Source organism: Alligator mississippiensis, chromosome 2 (genome assembly GCF_030867095.1).
Source record: "Alligator mississippiensis isolate rAllMis1 chromosome 2, rAllMis1, whole genome shotgun sequence".
In the NCBI taxonomy this organism is placed as follows: domain Eukaryota; kingdom Metazoa; phylum Chordata; order Crocodylia; family Alligatoridae; genus Alligator; species Alligator mississippiensis.
The window spans coordinates 17902025-17924088 of NC_081825.1; positions in this window are offsets into that span (position 1 = coordinate 17902025).

Sequence of the window (22064 nt, forward strand, 5' to 3'; positions counted from 1 at the left end):
CATTGTTTCCTATGGGAAAATTGGTGCCGAGTTACAACGTTTAGACTTGAGTCTCAGTTTTCAGGAACCAATTGTGTCATAAGTCCAAGCACTGCCTGTACTTACCTGCCCCGGAAAGTACTGTAGGGCATAAATCAAGGCTGTCAAAGCTGTGGCCCACGGGCTGGATCCGGTGTGCAGAGCTGTGTCGTCAGGCCCATGGGGCTCCCAGAGAGGCTGGGAATTTGGAGTAGAAGCAAATGAGGGTGGGGCTAACCACCAAAACTGGGGGTCTGGACTCCAGAAAGTTGGAGTGACAGCTGTGTTTGCTGATGCTGCTCTGTCCAGATCTGGCCTGTGAGAAGTGTGCATGACACCCCTAGCTTAAAACTTTGCTAAGTCATTTTGTGATATTCAGAAAAAAGTCAGTGGGATTTATACTGTTACAAAGGAGAACAGAATTTGACCCTCTGAGCTAGATCCTTCCGCCTTCGCAGTCCAGGGTGCTATGCAGGGGTGTAGCTGGGCAGTTCAGCACCCTGCATAGTAGTGGCACATGGGGCAGTGGCTGGACAGGCAACAGCTGCTACTTTTGTGCCCCCTCTTTCCCCCTGTCAGTGCCTGGAGATGGTACTCTGTGTGCCTCTCTCAGTTATGTTACTTGTGCAATGCTCTTTTAAACCAGGTGAAAATACAGCCCATGTGCTTTCCTTGCAATTCCTTGGCTACCTGGTTGTCTCTCTGAACTGCCTGTGAGGAAACTGGTAGGGGGGATAGACTCCCAGACCCTGCATGTGACTGCCCCGCTGCTGGAGAGCTGTCTAGAAATCTGCAAAGAATTTAGTTTCATTTCTTTCAAAAATAAAAAAAGGAGCTCCAGTCCACAGCAGCGTCTCCAGCCTGCACTTTGTTCTGATTTAATGCATTATTCCCCCCACCTAGAAATGACATTTTCCATCAGATGGAAATTCTAAGTCCTGCCCAGCTCTAAATGCTATCAATAAAGCTAAACCATCCCATGTGCAGTGTTAATTAAACAGTAGTCGCTACAACTAATTACACAAATTATCTTGGCAACAGTTAGGTGGCGGATGTGCTGAGAGTCCACTGCGCTGACCACTATTGTCTCATCATTGTTCCCTTGTGCATCCCTATTTATCTGCGTGTGTGTGCCTTGCTGGCTCTTGTCTGGCGTTTGGAGGCTAATCTCTTTGGCACACAAACTATTGTTCTGTTACGTTTTGAGAGTGGCTTGGCACAAGACAGTCCTGGTCTATGTTTGGAGCTCTTACAGGCTACCATGGTACACATAACAAATCAGTAAAAGCAGAAACAATGCAACTGAACCAGATTTTGTACTGTGTTCTTCCTGTTTGAAGCTGCATGGATTGTTACCTCCATGACAACGTTGGCTGCGTCACATTTCCTTATATCAGGGCTGCCTACCTGGCATGTGGTGTATGAGGGCTTCATCTGCAGTCCCCAGGCTCTCCCTGGCCATCACCAGTTCTTTCATTGCTCCTACTGCTGCTGAAGCAAGCTTCCCTTCCTTTCTCTGGTTTTACTTCCAGCCTCTGCCTCAAGGGGCAGGGCAGGGTGGTTTGGCTTGGTGCAGTCTGCAGTGCTGGGCAAGATGCATTAGGGAGTCTGTGGCCAAGGAGGTGGCACGGGAGTTGCCTATGCACATGATACAGCAATGGTGGAGGGGGAAAGTTGCCCACTTAAGCTGGAGGATCTTGCAGGCAGGGAAGTAAGGGGGGTTGCAGTCCACTGATGTGGCCCCTGCAGTGTAGGGCCCCTGGCTGCTAAGAATTTGGGCAGCCCTGAATGTAATGCTATTGATTCACTCTTTGTATTACCACAGGACCTACCTGCAAGCCTTGACTCCACTGTACAAACATATTTTGCATGACAGGTAAAGGTCTCAGGATATGATGGAGCTGATAGCAAAAATGGTCCTGGTTCATGGGTCCCTCGCTACAGAAAGAACATAGACAAACTGGAGAAAGCCCAGTAGAGGGCAATAAAAATGGCTAGGGGCCTGGGGCATGCGACTAAGAAGAGGCTGGGGGAACTGGGCTTAGTTAGTCTGGAGAAGACTAAAAGGGATACTCAATAGCAGCCTTAAACTGCCTGGAAAGTGGTTTCAAAGTGGATGGAGCTGGACTGTTCTTGGTGGTGGCAGAGAGACAAAGGAGCAGTGGTCTCAAGTTGCAAGGGAAGTTTAGGTTAGATACTAGGAAAAACTCTCACAAGGAGGGTAGTAAAGTGCTGGAACAGGTTACCCAGAGAGGTTGTGGAATCTCCATCCTTGGAGGTTTTTAAGGTCTAGCTAGGCAAAGCCTTGGCGAGGATGATATAGTTGGTGATGGTCCTGCTTGGAGCAGAGGATTGGACTAGATGACCTCCTTCCAACCCTCATTTTATGATTCTATGATTTACTTTTTGTTGGGTTACAGGAGCTGTACATGCAGATTCTCTGTTAGCACTTCATATAACATGTCCTTCTGTGGACCATCTGCATAGGATATGGACTGCACATGTCAGGGCAGGGTTTATCCATTTATTCTGAAAAAGAAGGACAGAGGTTCAGTGGTTAGAGCAGTACCATGGACTTGCCTTCAAATTCCTGCTCTGGCCCAGACCTAGGTATGGTCTCATGTAAATGTTTATCCTTCCTGTGCCACTTCTTCCCATCTGCATTATAGGCAATAAGCACTGCCCTACCTCACAGGGGTATTACTCATATACTGTGGTCATGGGGCCATATAAATACCTTAGCAAGATAAAGAGGGATGCCTCCACAAACAAAACTGCCTTGAGAAGCCATTTCTTCATTTACTTATGGCCATATTATTATTTATTATGCAGTTGTCCATGTGCTAGGCACTTTCCAAACAAGAGGCCTGCTCCAAGATCTCATCCTGAAAGGTAAAGAGCAAGCAGTGGGAGATGGCAGGGATGCAACATAGAAGGAAGGTGATTGGATGCCCAAATCATTAGTTCTTATAATTGGGTCACTGCAAGATGGGAGAAGCTGTGGCTCACAGGATTTTGATAAGCAACCCTAATTGGGTTGTGAGGAGAGTTTGGACTACAAGTTGGGCTAGCTGAAAGGTTTTTTTTGAACAGGTGCGTTGAGGCTTACAAATGAACTCCTGATTCCAAATGACCAGATACCCCATTGACAGCTGAGTTGACTGGAGGAAGACCTCAATGCAAATCTAGAGCAAGGGTCAGATTCACATCTCTGGAGCTGCAAAGCTCTTCTGTTTAGAAAGAGAGGTGCCTTTATTAGAAGATGAGACCTGAATTTTAAAGAGACCACGCAAGCCTGCTCTAGTGAACCCAACTGCAGAAGACCCTCACCTACCTGAACCTCACAGGACTTTTTCCTAGTCACATATGCAAAATGTTCACATACATGAGCCATCTATAAAATAGCACCAAAAAGAATGACGATCATAAAAGAAAACAGCATGTACCATGGTCCAGAAGCATTAAAATACTGTTGCAAGCAAAGTATAAAAACCCTGTACACACAGCAGTGTCCATTTTTTTGCATTTCTGGGACTATGTTGGGAGCTCACTTGATGAGTGTTCATATAATACAGTTCATGTAAGAAGGGGGATCTGCTGCAGGGTAGTCAAACAGCCATGGCGTGTAGCTCGTGGGGCCCACAGAGAGGCTGGGAAATCAGGGGTGGGATCAGTAGGGATTTGTTTGGCTGCTGAAATCTGGGACTTGAAGCCTCATTTTGGGGCAGTAGCAATGATGGGAGGCAAGTGATGGCTGTATCAACCTTTGTGGCTGCCGCTGCTTCTTGCCCTGCTGCTGTGTCTGGAGTTGGCCTGTGAAGAGCCCCACTGGTTGGACTGATAGTGTGAATTTGATATCCCTTGGGCGCAGACAGAAGCAACAATTTTTGCCAGATCTAGCCACAGAAAGCAGTCTATAGCTATTACCAAGCACAACTGCACAGCTGCAGACCACTTAAAAATGGCCAGTCTGGTGAAAATCTGACCCTTCATTGCATGGGGGGTCAGATGAAGATGTTCAAAAGAGTGTCTGCTATAATTTCTGTCTGCACTGCCTGCCAGCCCTGATCTGTTTTCAGAATGGGAGGAGGGAAAGGGAGAGGAAGGGGTTTGGTCTGGGGGGGTTCAGCCCCTGTTGGAGAGTGAGGCAGGTGTCTTGGAGCCTTCCCTGCAGTGAGGGGCTCCAATATACCCATACCCCTCTCCAGCTGTGGCTGGGGAGCCCCGAGAACAAGCTCCCTGTGCCCCCATTCCCCTCTGCCATTCTGAAAACTGCAGCCTGGCAGGGAGGAAGGGCCACTGCTAGAGGAAACCCACCTCGGGCTCCCAGCCAGCAGTTAGATCCCCCTCTCCCCCAAAACCAACACTGAACTTCTGTTTGGTCTGGGGGATCATTGCAACTCAGAGTGCTTCTTGCAAAGCCTTCTCAGTTACAGCGGGGAGCTGCACCCCTTGTGTACTGTATTTGCAAGGTATTACATGCGCCCCATGTGCAATACCCGCCATATCGCAGCGCAGCCTGGCACATCTGTTTCATATTTCAGGGTTAACATTCTTGGTTCCCTCTTACAACAAACTGCACAATGGCAGCCAATAAAACTCAGCTTACACACGGCACTGGGTGGACTTTTGACAAAGGCTTCAGTAGTCGGCTGTGCCTGCCAGCTTGTAAGCTTTGCCCGTAGAAACTGAACTGGACTGTAAATACCCTCGGGCGTGTTTGCCGTTCCCTTTGAGAGACTAATTTCTTCGGCTCCTTGGAGTACATTGCTGCAAGGAAGAAGAAACTGTACGGGTTTATGTTTCCTTGAGAGGTTTCCTCTAGCCATGTGCTGAGCACGTTTGGGGCACGCAGAAACACCACATCAAGGGTGGAATGAAAAGAAGGGGCAGCTCCTTGGCTGGAGGAGAGACTGCGTCAGAGTTTACCTACTTTACATTAAACGTGGTGACACAAACAGAAAGGTCCTTGTGCTTCTGTCATGGTGCCCTGTGGCCGGGGACAGAAACACAAGCATTTCTAAATTAAAAGAACATTTCTGTATTAATATATCACTTCAGCACACAGAGAGCTAACTATTTTCCCAAAGCCAGCTACTGTACCTTGTGTAGTTGACTGAGCTCAAAACGTTATGAAAGGAACACAGTTGCTTGCTTGATGCCATGTATCTGGCTTCATGAAAGGGCATTTTGTATCTCAATGGAGCATAGAAATTTCAGAAAGTGCATACGTACACAGATATGGTCCCTGGGGGGAAGCCCACAGATCTGGGCAGAGAAAATGGAATAAATCACAGGACTTAACATGCAGTACATAAAGCCAGCGCTCGTACTGACTTTTGATAAGGTGGAATGCTACTGAAAATGGAGTTTTCCTTCACGTAACATGATGTTCGCTTAAACATAGCAATGACGGGGTACCATAGTTAAGCTTTTTGGATGCTCCCAGTGCATTCGTTCACTGACTACAGTGGGTAAGGCACAATCCTAACCTCATGAAATCAGTGCAGTCAGGGTAATGTGGCTGGCTTCACGGCAGATACTCCAGAGAAACTGGCTAACCAGATCAGAATTTGATTCCCTCTTCTAAATTGCGCTCAGATACATGAGATATATTACTTATTACTAATAAGTCAAACACTGTCAATTGCTTCTTCCAATATTTTGTATATATACATGAGAATAAACACATGCATATTAAATATACATATTTATTGAGATAACCTACCTATTTGTATGTATAGGATGGTTGCAGTTCAGAAGGATCCTCCACAGTGCTTCTCAGTTGACAGATTTGAAGGCTTTTGTGAGGTCAAAGAAGGCCATGTAGAGAGACTTATTTATGCAATTATTTTAATTTATTTATGTAATTTAAAGGTCAATTGTCTCTTGGCCTATAAGACATGAGTTTGAAAGTATATTAGGCACAGATTTTATAGGTATTTAGCAGCTAAAGCCATGAGAGTTACATACTTTTAAAAATATATCAAGATGTCAACATTTGCTACTTTTTTACTCCATGGGGCAGTCATTGGGATCGTGGTATTCCCCTCAGTTTTTTTAGAAACCCATATGAAAATCAACTTAAAGTACCCTATCCAGTTATCCTCCTTCCTTTAAAGGATCGACATAGGGGGAGGGAGGACAGTGTTATTCAATTCCCCTGTATCTGGAGAAATTTTTCATGAAGAATTTGTGTGTATATGATGACTCATACCAGAAATCAAAGGAGATTGGTTTAAGACCTGTATATTAAGTCAAGAGAAATATATGCAAGGAGAGAAAATGTTGACAATTCATCTCACAACTAACAGCGAATGCTCACTACTTCACCCAGATTCAGGTCACAAAAATCTAAGAGGCATTGGTCGTCCAAAGACATGGATAGTGTTACTTTCACTATATATATATATAGATATATATATATATATAGATAGATAGATAGATATACACACACACACACACACACACGTATATATACATACATATATACATATACTTATATACATGTATGTATGTGTGTGTGTGTATACACACACACACACACACACACACATATATATACACATACATATACTCATATACATGTATATGAGTATACATATATATACATACACACACACATATATGCATACACACACACACACACACACATATATATAAAATTCTTTATTGAAATATTGCTGTAATCTTCTGGATCAAGCCAAAATACAGTAGTAACACCTACACGTTGTTGTGGCTGAGTCCTTTCTGTAGAACTTGAACATGCAAATGCTGCCTTCATGGATGTTTTTCTCTCGGTGGAATATTTATGCTGTGTTCATTTCAGTGGCATCTGAAGCCAATGGGAATTCTAAACAGAGTGTGCATAAATTACAGAATTGGATCGAAAGCTGCAGGAGTTTTAATTAGGAGTAAGCTCCATGCTCATCAGAGAAATCTAGAAGGATTGTGACAAAAATACTTAAATGCTTTCTTTAATTTATTTGCATGAGTCAAAAGTTGCACGTGAGAACTAAGTAGAAAAGTATGAAAAAAATCTCATCTTATCTTTAGCATATTACTCTCATGCATTCACTCACTCCTAGGTACAAGGTTTCTTGGAAATCTGTTTATTCGTGTTGCAATTTCAATAAAGGAGAACTGTCAAAGTGTATAAGATGGATGCTGATTTTAGTTATGCTAAGGTAAATCCCTGAGGTTCAACAGACTTTCTTATTGTAGCTCAGCAGAATTTGGCCCCATAGGTTGGATGGTAATACACAGTATAAAGCAGATTATATATGGCATAGTGCAAGCTAATCAAATATCCTAGCCCCATTGTTATTCCTTCCTGCTCCAGTATTGTTGGAGTTATTAAAAATCCTTCTATATTAGATTTCTGCTTCCCTTTGTAAAGCAAACATGGGTATCTTTGCTTTCTGGATGCTGTTGAACGGTGGTTATGAAGCTAATTCACTTTCCTTATCCACTTTAACATACTAACGATAGAAGACAGTTGATGCTCTTTTCTTTTCCAACACAATTAGCTGTAGCCTATGTTTGCTGCATAGTAATTTATTCTAATGGAGGAAGGAGACATTTCCCTAATGACATACACTTATGAAAAAAGATGAGACTACTCTTACTAAGCTAAAACCAGCTGATGAGAAATTATTGTTCTTTTTAATCTGCACTAAACCAGACCCAACTAAGTTACTTGAAATGGGATTCAGGCCTTTAAGTGCTCAAAAAGCACAACAATAACCTTTCCTTAGTGAATCATATCTAGTCTTTAACTAATAAATTTGGTAGTGTTGAATGATAGAGAATGATTATAGAGCTGAAGCCTTGTCCATTGTAAGGTTGTTCTCCTTCATATGCAGCAAACTGACTTGTAAAGGTTTGTTCTCATTTAAAGAAAAAAAGATCCATAGCTCCAAAATCACCACACTGTACTATATTATCCTAGAGTCCACAAAAGAACTTAAAAGCAAAACCAAAATTTGATTATACACTTTTTTGCTTCTGTAGACTGTCAGAACACTGACTTCATAGCTTTAAATGTATTTTTCACAATTTAGGACCACTAGATATATTGTCCTTGCTGAAGGATTCTGGCAAAAAGCATTGGAGGACTTCAGTATTCAGGGGCTGTAACCTGAGCTGCAGTTTTTACTCAACACTAGAGAGGGAGAGATGCTTATCCTTATACTGTATCATTGCCAAAAGTCTGCTCCAACTCCTATTCAAGTCAATAGTGGAATTCTGTACAAATAGACAACTGTCACTTCATAAATAGTCATAAACAGCTTTTTGTAAGCAATAAAGTAAAAAAAAAAAATTCAAGGATTTCAAGAAGCTTCTCAGCTTTGCATAGGACATTCTAGTTTCTTAGTAATTATAGAAGTTAGAAATAAAAACAAAGGGGGGTAAATTTTACATCAGGGAGAACTCCCACCAATCTGCTTCTCACTGTGTTCCCTACCAAAATTCAAGGGTGTATTCCCCTGAAAGAACACTATAAGGGTATATATGTACTGGCAAAAGACCTCACTGGGGAGCACTACCGTAAATAGACCCCTGGTCCATCCATGCTGCTCCCTAAATCCATTTTAGCAGTGACACTTTGTAGGGTGTGTTTTATTTTCTTTCCATAATGGGATTTGTGGCTGTGGTGCATCAGAGCCTGGAGTGGACCTTTTCAAGACTTCTGAATAAATGGTTTCCTGTGAATGAAGGAGGCTTGATTTGATCGCCCAAGCAACTTCTTTCTTACTATGTTCCCACGGTAGTTTTCATGACTTATTATTATCTACTTGCTTCTTGCTAATCTCTTCACACCATAAGTGTTAACAGTCTTTGGTCTTCTACTAATTAGGCTCTCCTTTCTTCTTCAGTTGCCCTAACTGTTATCTACTCCAAGTAATATTTCTCTAGTCAACCCCTAGCATATCCAATCAAGCTATACCACTACCTAGGAACCTGTACTGGGTGTCTTTGTTCCTAGGGGATTCAAACCCACAACAAATCAGAAATAGGGAGGGAAAGGGTAGGCCTGAGGGCAGACTGAGCTGTGTTTTGGTGCAGTGGTCTGAGGCAGGAGAAAGCTGTAAATGTGAGGAGAAGAGGTAAGTTGCTTCATTGACCATTTCCTGGGTTATTCATTGCAGCAGATGGCAGAGGCCAAACAAGCAGCACAGCCAGGGTGGCATGAAGCCAGCCATGGGAGGGTTTGGAGGGGTTGGTCTCCCTGAGTAAGGGCACTGCAAGTGGCTGAAAGAGGTCCTTCCCCCTAATCCCAGAGGGGTCTGTGGGGGTGAAATGGGGTGTAAGAGAGATCAGGAACAAGAGGGATTGGGGGGGGGCAAGAAGTGTAATGTGAAGTTTGGGTGAAGTTTGGGTCTTTGGCAGGAGAGGGCTCAGTGTGTGTGTGTGTGTGTGTGTGCGCATGTGTGTGTGTGCACGTGTGTGCAGGAAACAGCCCTGTCTGTAGCCAGGCTAGGGGTTAACAGCTGTGCTCCCCTGGCACCATTGTTTTTATTTGGATCTTAAACTGAATATAGCTGTAGACACCTAGCAGATTCATCAAGCTTCTAGTTTCTTTTTAATAAGAGAAAAATATGCATTGTATTAGGGAATGATGTGCTATACCACCTGCCTCCCCCCCATTCAAAATACTAGATCTGCCCATGCCTGAGCTTCAGAAGTTGGGGTGTTTCAAATCCCAAGAGGATATAGGACCTTTTGGGCACTACCCTGAATTTCTGTCCTCTGGGGAGAATCGAAAGGGAACAGTTCTACAGCTGGTCCTCTTCACCCCTTGAGAGGCAGGAGTCATTTGGTTCAAAGAAAGTGCTATGAAGTGCTGGCTAGTGAAAGGCTATGTGATACATACTTGTATAGAACCAGCTGCCCTATGGCCCCAGGCAGCTAAATGTGTGGATTTGCAGCTACTTCTGCCACACAAAGACTGTACCATAGCTCTGACCCTGAGCAAGGAGATTTGTTGTGGTTCTCTAGTCCACATCCAATTCGGTCTGCACAGAACACAACCGGTATGGCTCTATTAGTAAAGAGACTTTCACCCACAGTGAACAGCAGCTGTGAGAAAATACAGGCGGTCCTCGGACTTACAACACAATTGGTTCCTGAAAACCGCACCTTAAGTCAAAACATTGCAACTCAGAACCAATTTTCTCATAAGAAACAATGTTATAAATGGGGGCTTCGTTCCTGAAGCAAGGCCTGATACCCTACGTTCACCAAAAATAACCCATTATTTTGTACTCGATCAATTATAGATGAGGAATATAGCTACATTAATGTATTTAAATTATAAATAGCAATCGTATTGATTTGGAAGGACTTCTGTGAGGTGACTTTGCTGGACTTTTTGAAGGGCTCTTGGCTGGGCTTTTTGAAGGGCTCTTGGCTGGAGTCTTCTCAGCAGTCTTGGCTGCAGGTTTTTTTGGAGTCTTGTCTGCTTTCTTAAAGAAAGTGTCCAAGGAAGTTTGGACAGACGCTCTCCAGGGAGATGGGTAACACAGCGAACTTGTTCACTGGCATGGTGTGGCGTCGGATCAAGCATTGTAAAGTCAAAACTGACATCAGAAAGTTGAAACAGGTTGTCAATTTACAAACATTGTAAGTGTGAAACGTTGTAACCCTAAATGTTGTAAGTCGAGGACTGCCTATATCACAACAGGAAAGAAAAATGAGATGGGAAGATGCTGTTTCCATATCTGGAGCCCCCTCTTGCTGGTTTTGCATTCCTCTGCTGAAGTCAGTTGAGTTTTGGTGCCTGACTTAAGCTGCATTGAACGTCTACAAAGTTATTTATTTTCACAGTTTTCCCTCACCGCTTCAGAGGTGCTAAATATTAAAACAACAAAGAGGATGGGGGGGGGGAATCAGTTCTTGACATTTCCTAGTGAAAGTCCTCCAGAGATTTAATACGTTGCTTTATGCTGAAAACATTTGAAGAATGACCCTACTAACAGTGATAATACTGAGTCATTAAGGTTTCATAGACTCTGGCCTGACTGTGTTAACCTTCACACTTCACAAGTGAAAACATAAGACATAAACCAAATTCAACCATGGTGCAACTCCAGTCAGCAGCACTGGGGATTGCACTGGGAATGCATTTACCCCCAGGCTTTTGATTCCTTTCTAACACTAAGTCATGGCGGCTTAGTTTGAACCCCAAATGCCTGATATAAGACTCCCAGTAGGGTTAATTACTCAGCTCTTTGTAGTAATCCATAGCCCAGTCAACCCACAAAACATTTCATCACAGTAGCAGCCTGAATGTTCAGTTAGGGGACCAATTAATCAACTTGGCATTTTAAAAATAAAACTTCACATTTTATAATAATGTAAAATAGCAAGGTATTAATTGTAAGGGTGTGTGTAGCAGAAACATACGCATGCACACAGCATCTCTGGAGCTTGATTTATTACTTTTAAACCTGAACAGCTCTAGAAATCAATTTTATAATGTTTTGTTATTTTAAAACATACAATAAAGTGAAAACATTAGCTAATAACTGCTTTAAGTTTTAGATAAAACTGCCTGAAGGGAACATGTAGAAACCTGAGTGCACTGTATGTTTCTTAGTCTTCACATGCATCAGCTTAATGATCTGGAGAAAGAATTATGCAGTGTTAAAAATGTATAAGTGAACTCGACTTTCGACATCGGAGCCTGATCCAAACTTTTGGAATGAGTGAGAGTTTTTCCATTGCTTTCAATAAACTTTGGATCATAAAATATGAATGTTATTTCTGTGCCAGGCAACAGCAACAATAACATGAGAGAAAAAAATAGGCAAATGAATAAGGAGTGGTCTTTCAAGAGGAAAAAGAAAATTTATTTCTTTGTTTGCAACCATGTCCTGAATCTGAACCAGAGCTACAGATGGGGCAAAACAGGGGATTGCTTACAACTTGATGAAAAGAAGGGAAGAACAGTACACCTCAGCTCTTAGAAATGGTGTTGCAAAGAATGTGACTTTTCTCCTCCTCCAACACCTGTGTAAAAGGAGAAAGTCAAAACAGTGTTGTCTTGAGGCGTAGGACCTTTCTTCTTGTGGTGATTTTGCTGAAGCATAGAGCAGCTGCCAATGAACATAGACATCACTTTCTGGTGAGGAGAGGTTGGTTCAGTGCCCAATTCTGCACTTTACAATTGGCACTAATAGGTACCCTGTTAGGAGGCTTTTAGAAGAAAGTTTTGTTGAGAAAACACTAGACTCAAAAGTTATGGATTGAGGTCCTATCTTTGCCACCTGCTCCTTTCTAATCCTGGGCAAAGCTCTCTGTCCATCTGTGAAACAGGTTATCATAGAATCGTAGAAATTAAGGGCTGGAAGGGACCCCGAAGGATCATCGAGTCCAGCCCCCCTGCTCTGGGCAGAAATACTGCTGAGATCAAATTATCCCACCGAGGTGTCTGTCCAATCTCCTCTTGAGGACTTCCAAGGTTGGGAGCTGCACCATCTCCTTGGGAAGCCTCAATCCATTAGAAGTCTGTATCAGTTATCAGAAATGTTGAACATGTGGGATTGAACATGTGACGTGCAAACAAAGCTTTGGTTATCATTTTTAATATTATTTTAAATGTTCATTTCATTCATCTCTGGGGCTTTGCTTACAAGCCACAAAGCAAAATATTTTCAGATTTAAAAAATGAAAAACTAAAAAAAAAAAGTTTTTTCATTGGGGGAAAAAAACCTTAAACATTGTTAATGGAATGACCATTTTATGGGAAAATTGTAACTTATGGGGAAAGAAAATTAAAATTGTTAATGTAATGACCATTTTATGGGAAAATTTAGAAAGAAGGACCTTTTTGGTCAGAAAACATTTCAACAAAAAATTGTTTTACCAGCTGTGAGCTGGTGGTTTGGGGACCTGAATTTCTGGGGTGTCTGATTTGTGGTGACTGCTGTGTTTGACTAGTGCCTGTTTTGGAGTGACTGCCTGACTTGGTTTGTACTTGCAACTGTGTGGACTGCTTTATTTCAGGTGGGGCTCATCTGGTTGCTTGAGGCTTAGGCCAGGCAGCCTTATAAAATGCAGCCTTGTGAACAGATAGAAGTAGCTTGCCTGGGAGTGAGACTGCCTTGAAGAGGGGGTTGGACTAGGTAACTTGCAAAGGCTCCTTTTAGCCCTGCTTTTCTTTGATTCTGTAAGGCTAGCTTGCTTTTGAGAAAATGTTGCCCAAATATCTATTAGTTGGCAAAAGGGAAGCAGGGCATGGTTCAGGCTGATAGAGGATAACGTTGTTGATGCTGTCCTGGGAGTCGCCAGCAGTTAGAGAGACTTTGCAAGGAAAGGGAAAAAAAATATCCCAGTGTGACTTATCTATTCAAACATGCAGTAGAGTGTAAGAGGGATGGTCTTACTAACTGAAGTGTTGCAGCAAATAAGCACAGTGCATGGAATGAAAAATTGAAGAGGGAAGCAAGGCTGCATCTATGTGAGCCTACTTATCACCAGCCGTCTATACTCTCTCATGTGCTAGGGCAGGCAGGCTGGTCAAGCGGCACTGCTTTATGTAGGTTAACTGCATTTTAACATGGCTGTAAAATGGCAATTGCCTCTTAGTATTTTTTTTTTTTTTTTTTTTTTTTGCCTCTGTAAACCTATAAAACTGGAGCTTGATCCCTCGCATCTTCTCTACCCTTTGCTGTCAGCAGCACTCTTTTCCCTGATATCTGTCTTGTCAGAGTTACCAGGCAGGAGTAATGATCCTAATGCAGTTTCAATGAAATGCACAGCTGGCTGGAGACTTGCATTAAAGTATTTTTTCTAAACAAGAATTTTGAGGAGACATAGGCAAGGTCAGGGCACCAGCTGTGCTTAAATGAGTATCCTGACATTGGAAGTTCATTCAGCCCACGTGAGCCACAGGAATTGGCAAGGTAGAATTGGATCTCTCATGTGATCCTAACCTTTTCCAGCCCTGACCTGGACTATCTTTTTGATGATGAGTTGGTAAATTTACATATCCAAGTGCACTAGATCTTGATCAGGGGATGACCAAGACATGGGTGGTCAGGCTTGATACTGGGGGTCAAGTCAGGAGCTGGCAAGGTCAGGAAACCAGGGTCTAGATTGGAGCAAAGGGATCAGGAACCCAGACCTAGTAGATAGAGACATCAGTCCTGCTGAGTACTGAAAGGGCTGCTGCCTATATGTGGTAATTGAGACTAGCTGGCAGTAATTAGACTGCTGGCAGTCAGACCCACTCCAGTAACCAGGGCCAGCTGGGGGCTGATTAGTTTGCCTGCTGTCCTGACTCCTGACACTGCTTAGCTTAACAGTCGGTTTTGAATCTGGTTCTTCAGACTGGAGCTTGACTTTTTGTCTAGGGATTTGCAAAGCAATCTATAGAAGATGGGCGATGCACTCCAATGGGTTCTGAAAAATCCCAGCCGCAAGTCCTTAGCTAGTAGCACTGCATGCAGTGCTGCCATCAGAGGAGCCTTACACAACAGAGGTAACACAAACATCTGCAGGTCTGGTACTTAAAAGTACATTAGTTGGAGCAATCTGCTTCCCCACCTCAAGTCATGACTCCCCTCACCCAGTTTAGATTGTCTCCAATCAATCCAGTCTCTGTCTCGTTAAAACACAAACATGGCAGTCTCTGGTGGGATGAGTAGTTCTCTGGGCCTTCTCTCTCCCTCTTGGGTTGGAGCAGCCCTGTCGTTCCAAATCAGAATAAACTGGATGGGTACCCCGGGTAGTTCTGTGGTTCTCCTGTCTTACCCCAGGACACCTCTCTTTTCCCTTAAACTTGTATCTAATTTGACCCATATCTACGTGGTAAACTTACCATCACCAGTTGCAAGATCTTCAGATGTACTATTGAGGTCTGGGCAAGCTGCATCCCAAACCAGAAGTAGTGTCACTTCCGTGGAGCACATCTGCATGTCACTTTGGATGAAGTAACTGGTCCTGTTGCTCAACAGTTCTGACCTGCCTAAAGCACCCTTTAGATGTTGCAAAAGTGATGCCGATTTAGAAGACCACACTCATGGAGCAGTCAGGAGTCTTTGGGAACGCCACAGATGAACAGAATAGGTTCACTGTGGGACAAAAAAATGCTATTATCCTAAATTTACAGAGGGCTAGACTTCAAAGGTTCTTACCCCTATCACCAGCCTTGTTAGATATATGCAAGCTTCCCATACAATTAGGCACCAATAAGAGGAACCCTTGAAAAACAGTTGAGCAGGGAAGCTGTTTAAGCTAGCAGAGGAAAGGGACCAAACTGATGCGACTCTTTGGTGGGGGAGATGCCTTCCTCTCCACTTGAGCACCTCAGCTGTGAGACTCCTCCTGGAGTTAAGTGCCACAGCCCAATTTGTGGAAAAACACGTAGAAGAGGAGTGCCCTACCCCAAAATACCAACTGGCCGAGTCATCAGATCACTCATGGGGAGGCCCAGATCCAAGTCTATCCTCACAACACTGACTTCTTCCCACATGCCAGGATAGGACACTGGGCTATTGGGCAGGTTTCTTAGTGTCTGTTCACTTTACAAGTAATTATATATTTACATGGTGGAGGTACTGGAACCAAAGTCTTTCCCATCTCAGGTGAATGCCCCAGGCAAGGCTATTCTATGGTGGGACATGAGCATGCCTACAGCCTGAGTCATCCTGATGGGAAGAAAGCAGAAGAAACTCACTTCAGACCCCAGTCTGAGCTAGGGCTCTGAGCACCTTCAGTTTGTGTGTCAGGGGAGGGAGAGGTCTGCATGTGCATGGCCATCAGAGCCAACATAGGAACTTGTGTGTTATATGGCAGTTCTGAGGAGGCCAGTAGTGCCTAAAGGGTGGTCTTGGTTGCTTGAAAAAGGCAGACAGATGTCTTGAGGTACTGAGAGACTTGTACAACATCATCACAGAAGCCTGTAGCAGAGCAGGGAATTGAACTTGGTCTCCTGAGTCTCAGGTTGGTTCTGTAAGTGCTGGACTGCCCCTCATTGGTAATTTGCTACAATTGTCCTGACATAACCCAAAGGCTTTGCAGCATCACCAGAACATCCATCTGCTGTAATGTTTTCATGTGATATTACTTCATGGTTTTCTTTTTATTTCCCTTTCTACTCCTTTTTTAAATATTCAGCGTGACTTTCAAAATACCCATTTTTTAGGTGAAGTCCTTTAGTCTTTAATCTTTCATACATAACCCTTAAGTGATGTCCTTTTATAGATGCTTACCACTCCCTACTCTTGATTAGCGAGACAGTTTATCTTTGCACAATGCAGAGGAAGTGTTTCTTGGCTCTAGGAACTAGTGTGCCTTACCCATGTTAGACTAGGAGTCAGCAACCTTTTCAGAGTGGCAGGTCAAAATATTGCAGCTCAGTCCAAGGCAGGCTGCCACTTCCAGCCTGGCTGCTGCCACTTCCTTATGGCACCAGATTGCTGCCAGTGCCTGTACAAGCACTAGATGCCACAGAATTTCCCCATCACTGCAATGCTTTTGAATTACCCCGTCATGGAAATGCTACACAGGTAGCTTGGCTATAGTGGCTGCTGTCTTCTACCAGCAGAAGCCAAGACTTTACTAATTCAAGGCAGCCTACTAACTACTTGGCAACGTGATTATGATGTGCCTCATTGTGTGTGGCACTTGCAAACTCCTTTTCTGCAAGCCTTTCACCTTCTCCCTTATTTTTTGGTTGTTGCCCAGGTAACAACACGTGATCAAGCAGGAATAACCCATTATGCCGATCTATAGCAAAACACACACATTTACCATGAATCAGAGAGAGATTTTCAAAAGAACTCAGCTTCCAGCCAGCAACCAACACAATGAGCTCCTGCAAACATCAGTCTCAATCAGAGAATAATGGTTTTGTAAAACTCATCCCAGCTGGGCTCACAAGCCCTTCTGAAAATCCTGGTCTTGGAGCCTGAAACAGTTTCCAAGTTATCATTTCTGTTAATCCTTGTTATGGGACCAGACTTTTGGGACCAGCCGTGGTCCCCCCACCACCCATCAGACCCACTGATCCTGTTGGTTTCACTCTGGTCTCCCAGGGCATCACCCTCTTATCTTGCCTTCCACACTTTGGTGGTGAAATGGTTATATAGTTGGGGAGACTGCCCTCAGAGATCAGCATAATCCACTTGGGCAAAGCTGAGAGCCCAATGAGGAGCAGGGCCAAGTATGGCGTATCTTCATCGCTCAGTCTAGATGAAATCCCTTCATTCCCCAAGCCCTGGTTCCTTTGGGCACAGTCATTGTGGGCATGAGCTCCTCTGGGTACAATCCTCTAGTCCCCCCTTCTTTCTGTGACCCCAGCTGACTTCCTGCCCTTTGGGCAGGGGGCTGGACTCGATCTTCTGAGGTCCCTTCCAGCCCTAATGTCTATGAAATCTGCACTAGGCCCCTGACCCTACTTGTCTTGGACGTGGCCCCAGCTTTGGTCCTCTGGCACTGATCATTGCCTTTCTGGCCCTAATTATACTTTACGGGCACTAGTCATGGCCTCCAACCTCCCCTGGAGCCATGTCTATACCTCTCCAATCATGCTCTAATTCCATTTACTGGGCTCTCTCACCCCATCCTGCCTCTGGTTTCAGCCCACTGGATCCCTGATGCTTACAGGGATGCTGCCTTTAGCCTATGAATGACTTGGCTATAGCCAATTTACCCCACTTGGTCCCAGACCCTTACAAGGCTTTGCCTGAGCCTCAGTCCTTTATGGTTTAAAGTGTCTCCCTGGCACCCCACCTGTGGTCTCCATCATCCCTATAGCCACACCCAAGTCGCCAGTGACAAACTCAAACCAATATAACAGAAAACCACTTAACCACCCTCTCCCCCAATATAGGCTTTTTTTGCAGATCTCCTTTTTTCTCCAGAGATCAGACTAGACTGTCTCCAGTAGTCTTGTGCTAGACTTATATAGCCTTGGGCCCCTCCCCTTCCTGGTCACCTGATTTGGCTCTGCAAGTTGGATCCAGGTGTTGCTATTTAGCCTAAGCAACAGCTGTTGCCTGAATCATGCTGGCTAGGCCCTGTAGCCATTTAATTGTCCTGCTTGTCCCTACTAAGCTATTTCTCTAGGAAGCAATAGGCTTCTGCCACCTGCCATCTCTTCCTGCATTACTGAAGTAACAAGGGTTACAATCCTCAGCGGACTGACTACAGATTTATACCAGGGGAAGGGAACAGAAGGGTGGAGGATGATGCTGAACACCGGTTCTGATACAGTGAATTTTGCATGTAAATTCATCTCAAAATGATGTGTTCCTCTGAAACAGTGTCACATTTATTTCATAGGCGCTCTTTTAAATGTTGCTTTATCTCACCCAGGGCAGCAGTTTCTTTTGTCTGCATTTTTTAAAATTCTTGAGATGTAGGTTTTCAGGGGTTTCTCTTTCAGACACGATTCCTCCTTTGTTTTTGGGGTTTGTGGTTTGTTTTTTTTTTAAGTTTTTTCTTTCTTTTTGGAGAAGGCATAATCTCAGGACCTCAGCTGAACTCTCTTGTTCCAAGACATTAATCTGCATTGCATAGTGTTTCAGAGCAAACAGCTTTGGAGTGAAAGTAAGCTCTCCCCCCTTCTGTATTTTATTCAATTCCCTCCTCTCGGCAAACAGAGATGACATTTTTGTGCACAAAAGGCTAACAGACGAAATAGAGGTGTTCATTCTCTTGCGGGGTTTTTTTTCCTTCTGTAGAGTCCTACTATTAAAAAAAAAAAAAAAGAAAACTGAGACAAGTCCAACTTGGCCCCAAACACTGAATGACATGCCAAATGGCACCTTAGCTAATGCGCAGTGACAGTCCCTTCTGGGACAGGCTCAGAGAATTGACAGAAACTGATTTGGGAGAAATAAGGACAAGTAAAAGTTTCAGGGCAGGATTGATCAACCTTGTTTCATTTTCAGCCCTGCTTTTACTGGGTCTCCCCCAGTGACTTGCAGCAATCAAATACTGGGCTTATTTGGCGCTGCATAAATACACAAGGGAGAAATGAAAAAGTTATTCTTAGATGTAACCTGTAGAGCAGATACTGCTACCTTAACTTGTGTGGAGCAGTTCCTTAGCCCACCGGCTGTACTTAGACATCAGCGATGGAGCAATGGCACTTTGCTGAATAAGTTACCACCCAAAGAGAGTAATAAGGTACGGCCTTGTGTGGGGGGTGCCAAGTACTAGATCTGTAGGCACTGTCAGACACTTTGCCATGAACTCTGTCCCAGGCTAGTTCTCTGACCATTTGACTGTTCCCAGATTTAAGACCATGCCAACAGAGTTGCCTCAACAGAAAACCCCAAAGAAATACTTCTGTATTTTGGTTTGCCTGGTTTGTTTTGCCTAAGCTGGTTGTGCTTCAAGTCTCTCTTGTGAACCCCACCGCCATCAGTTAACCAGGCAGCAAGGCGGTTCCTGGGGCCACCTGCAAAAAGCAGCACTATAGGGAGTATGCAGCTGTCTTCCAGGCCATTTCCCCATATGAGTTTGCACCTCCTGTTGCACCAGCAGTCACACCTGTGTACAGGACACCCTTTGGGCTCTGCTTCCCTCAGCATCACATTTCATCCTTCATTTTTGTGTATTTTTTTGGCAGTGCTACAGGCACTGTGCAGGGAATACAAGACAAGCAGCCCTGACGAGTTTGCAATAAAAGGGCGGCATGTAACGGCAGCGGGTGTGTTTCAGTGGAGAAGGGGACAGGCTACCTCTGCACCGTGTATCTTGCTGGTGTCTGATGATGCAAATCGGGGAGGCTGCTGCTGCTGGCAGAAAGATTTGTTTCAGTCTGGGCAGTTTGGAAACTTGGCCAGAGCTGCACCTAGAATCATAGAGAAAGTCAGACTGAAAGGGACCTTCAGAGGGCTGGACTAGATGACCTCTGCCAGAGGCAGCATCATCCCTGTCCAAACCATCCCCGACAAATCCACTGTCTAACCTTTTAGTAAAACTACACAGTCAACCATAACACAACCTCAAGACATGACACCCTGACCTGGACCTGGATACTTGGTGATCAGGCACATGACTAGGTAGCAACTGAATAGCAGCCATACCCAGCTCCCATTCTTGGGCACCAACACCGAAGACACAGTGCCTCCAGCTGCCACCTCCAATGCATCCCCTGATCAGAGAGAGCTGAAACTCACCCTTTCTAAAGCAACAGCTGGGCTCAAGAAGCAGCACAAAATCCAGATCTGAACACTCCTCGCATTCAGGAGAGGTGGATTTGTCTCTGAGCAGGGGGTGGCTACGCGGTTGCCCTCCAAACACCCCAAAGGTTCAGGGGAGCCTGGACCCCAGGGCTTTCATTCAGGGTCTACTCCAGCCGAAAACGTTTAACTGTCTTAAATGGGAATGTCCATCATTCACTTTAAATAAAGGCTAAAGTAGCCCTTCTTAAATGGAACGATGACTTGATCAAAATGCTGCTTTGTCATATCTGTTTCATACAAATTTGGCCCCCCATGGGTCAGTCCTGCTTGATGTCAATGGTTAACGCCAACCCCAGCCTTGTCCCAGCGAGGATCCCACAAAGCTTTAATTTCACAGCCTTCAAACAACAGTGAAAAATCACCAGGAACTTTCTCTTAGGCTCCAAGATCTCCCTAGCAACCACAAGCCAAGCATACTGTAATTCAATTTATGCCTTGAACTCCTTCAGGAGCCTCTTCTTTAAAATCTGTCACAGTCAACATGCCTTGGGAAACTATTATAAGTGCCTGAACCTTTGACCAGCTGGAGAAAGTAAGCATTAGTATAAATCTAGTGAGCATGTTTGGTCTGTTTTTATGTTTAGTGTATGGTACATTTAACATTCAGTCCGTCGTCCCTATCTCCATTCTGCTTGAGAAAACCACCATGCATCTGTCATACTGTCTGTGTTTAAACCGGGCTTCTAGGCCCGAATAGAGAGTGGGGGAAAAATGCCTCCATTCAGCTAGAAGAATTGCTTTATGTGGAAATGCACTGACATGGCCCTAGGCTGATTGGGAGACGGGGTGTCATGGGAAAGATAAGCAGGAGTGACCTGGCAGGTTTGTGAATGTCTCAATCCAGGACTGAAGTGGATTTACAAAAGAGTGGAAGCTTAGCAGAGAAACACAAATGATAATGAACTGCTCGCTGTGTTTAAATAGCAATCCCCAAATAGTTCTGCAGTGAACGTCGTCAAGTTACTTTAGTCAAAGTGAGCTTTATAGGCCTGTAATTTTCAGGACTATTTGCTCAGGCGCCCCGTGTGCGCATCGTGAAAAAAATCATTGCTTTCGCTGACAAATACCATTTTGAAATTAGCCATATGACACAATGCCGTATAAATAGGATCCCCCTGCATACTACTCTCTGTCTCAAATGTGGTAGAAGGGAAAGAGATGATCTTTTAATGACTAATCTTTGAATGGAAGCTAGTCTATTTTGCACAGACAGACAGATCCTCAAGTGCATGTAAATCAGTGGGACTATGCTAATTTACCCTTTTTTGAGAATCTGGCTTATGGTGTCAACTCCTGGAGGTGGAGAGAACCTGCAGCATCCATTGACTTCTGTGGGAGAGGCAGGTGCTCAGCATTATTCAGGAGTCGGCTGCTAAGGACAATTTTCAAGTACTTGCTAACTGACCTTGCTCCAGTGTGAAGTGGAGATGCTTCCCATGAAAGCAGCTGCCTTAGCACGCCACCACAGTGTTCACTAGAAATAGCAATGGGATTTTTCAGCTGATTCAAAAATAGGTGTCACAGTTTGTTGCTCAGATGTGTCCTACATCCCATGTAAAACTGGACAGCGTAATGCTTTGATGCCTTTAAATAATAGTTATTACTGTAGTTGTATAACCCCCTTGTCTAAGGCTGGCTTCAGCTGCTTCTATGAAAGCAGATCTCATTCAAGAATGCTTTCCATGGGACTTCTGGGCCTGCAGCTGAATTAGCAAGAGATTTGTGTTGCAGATATATGGACAAATCCTCAGCTGGTGTAAATCAGTGGAGCAACAGTCATTTCTGTAGTTCAGCGCTGTCTCTTAGGGTCAAATCATAGAAGTGCTAGGAACCCACAGC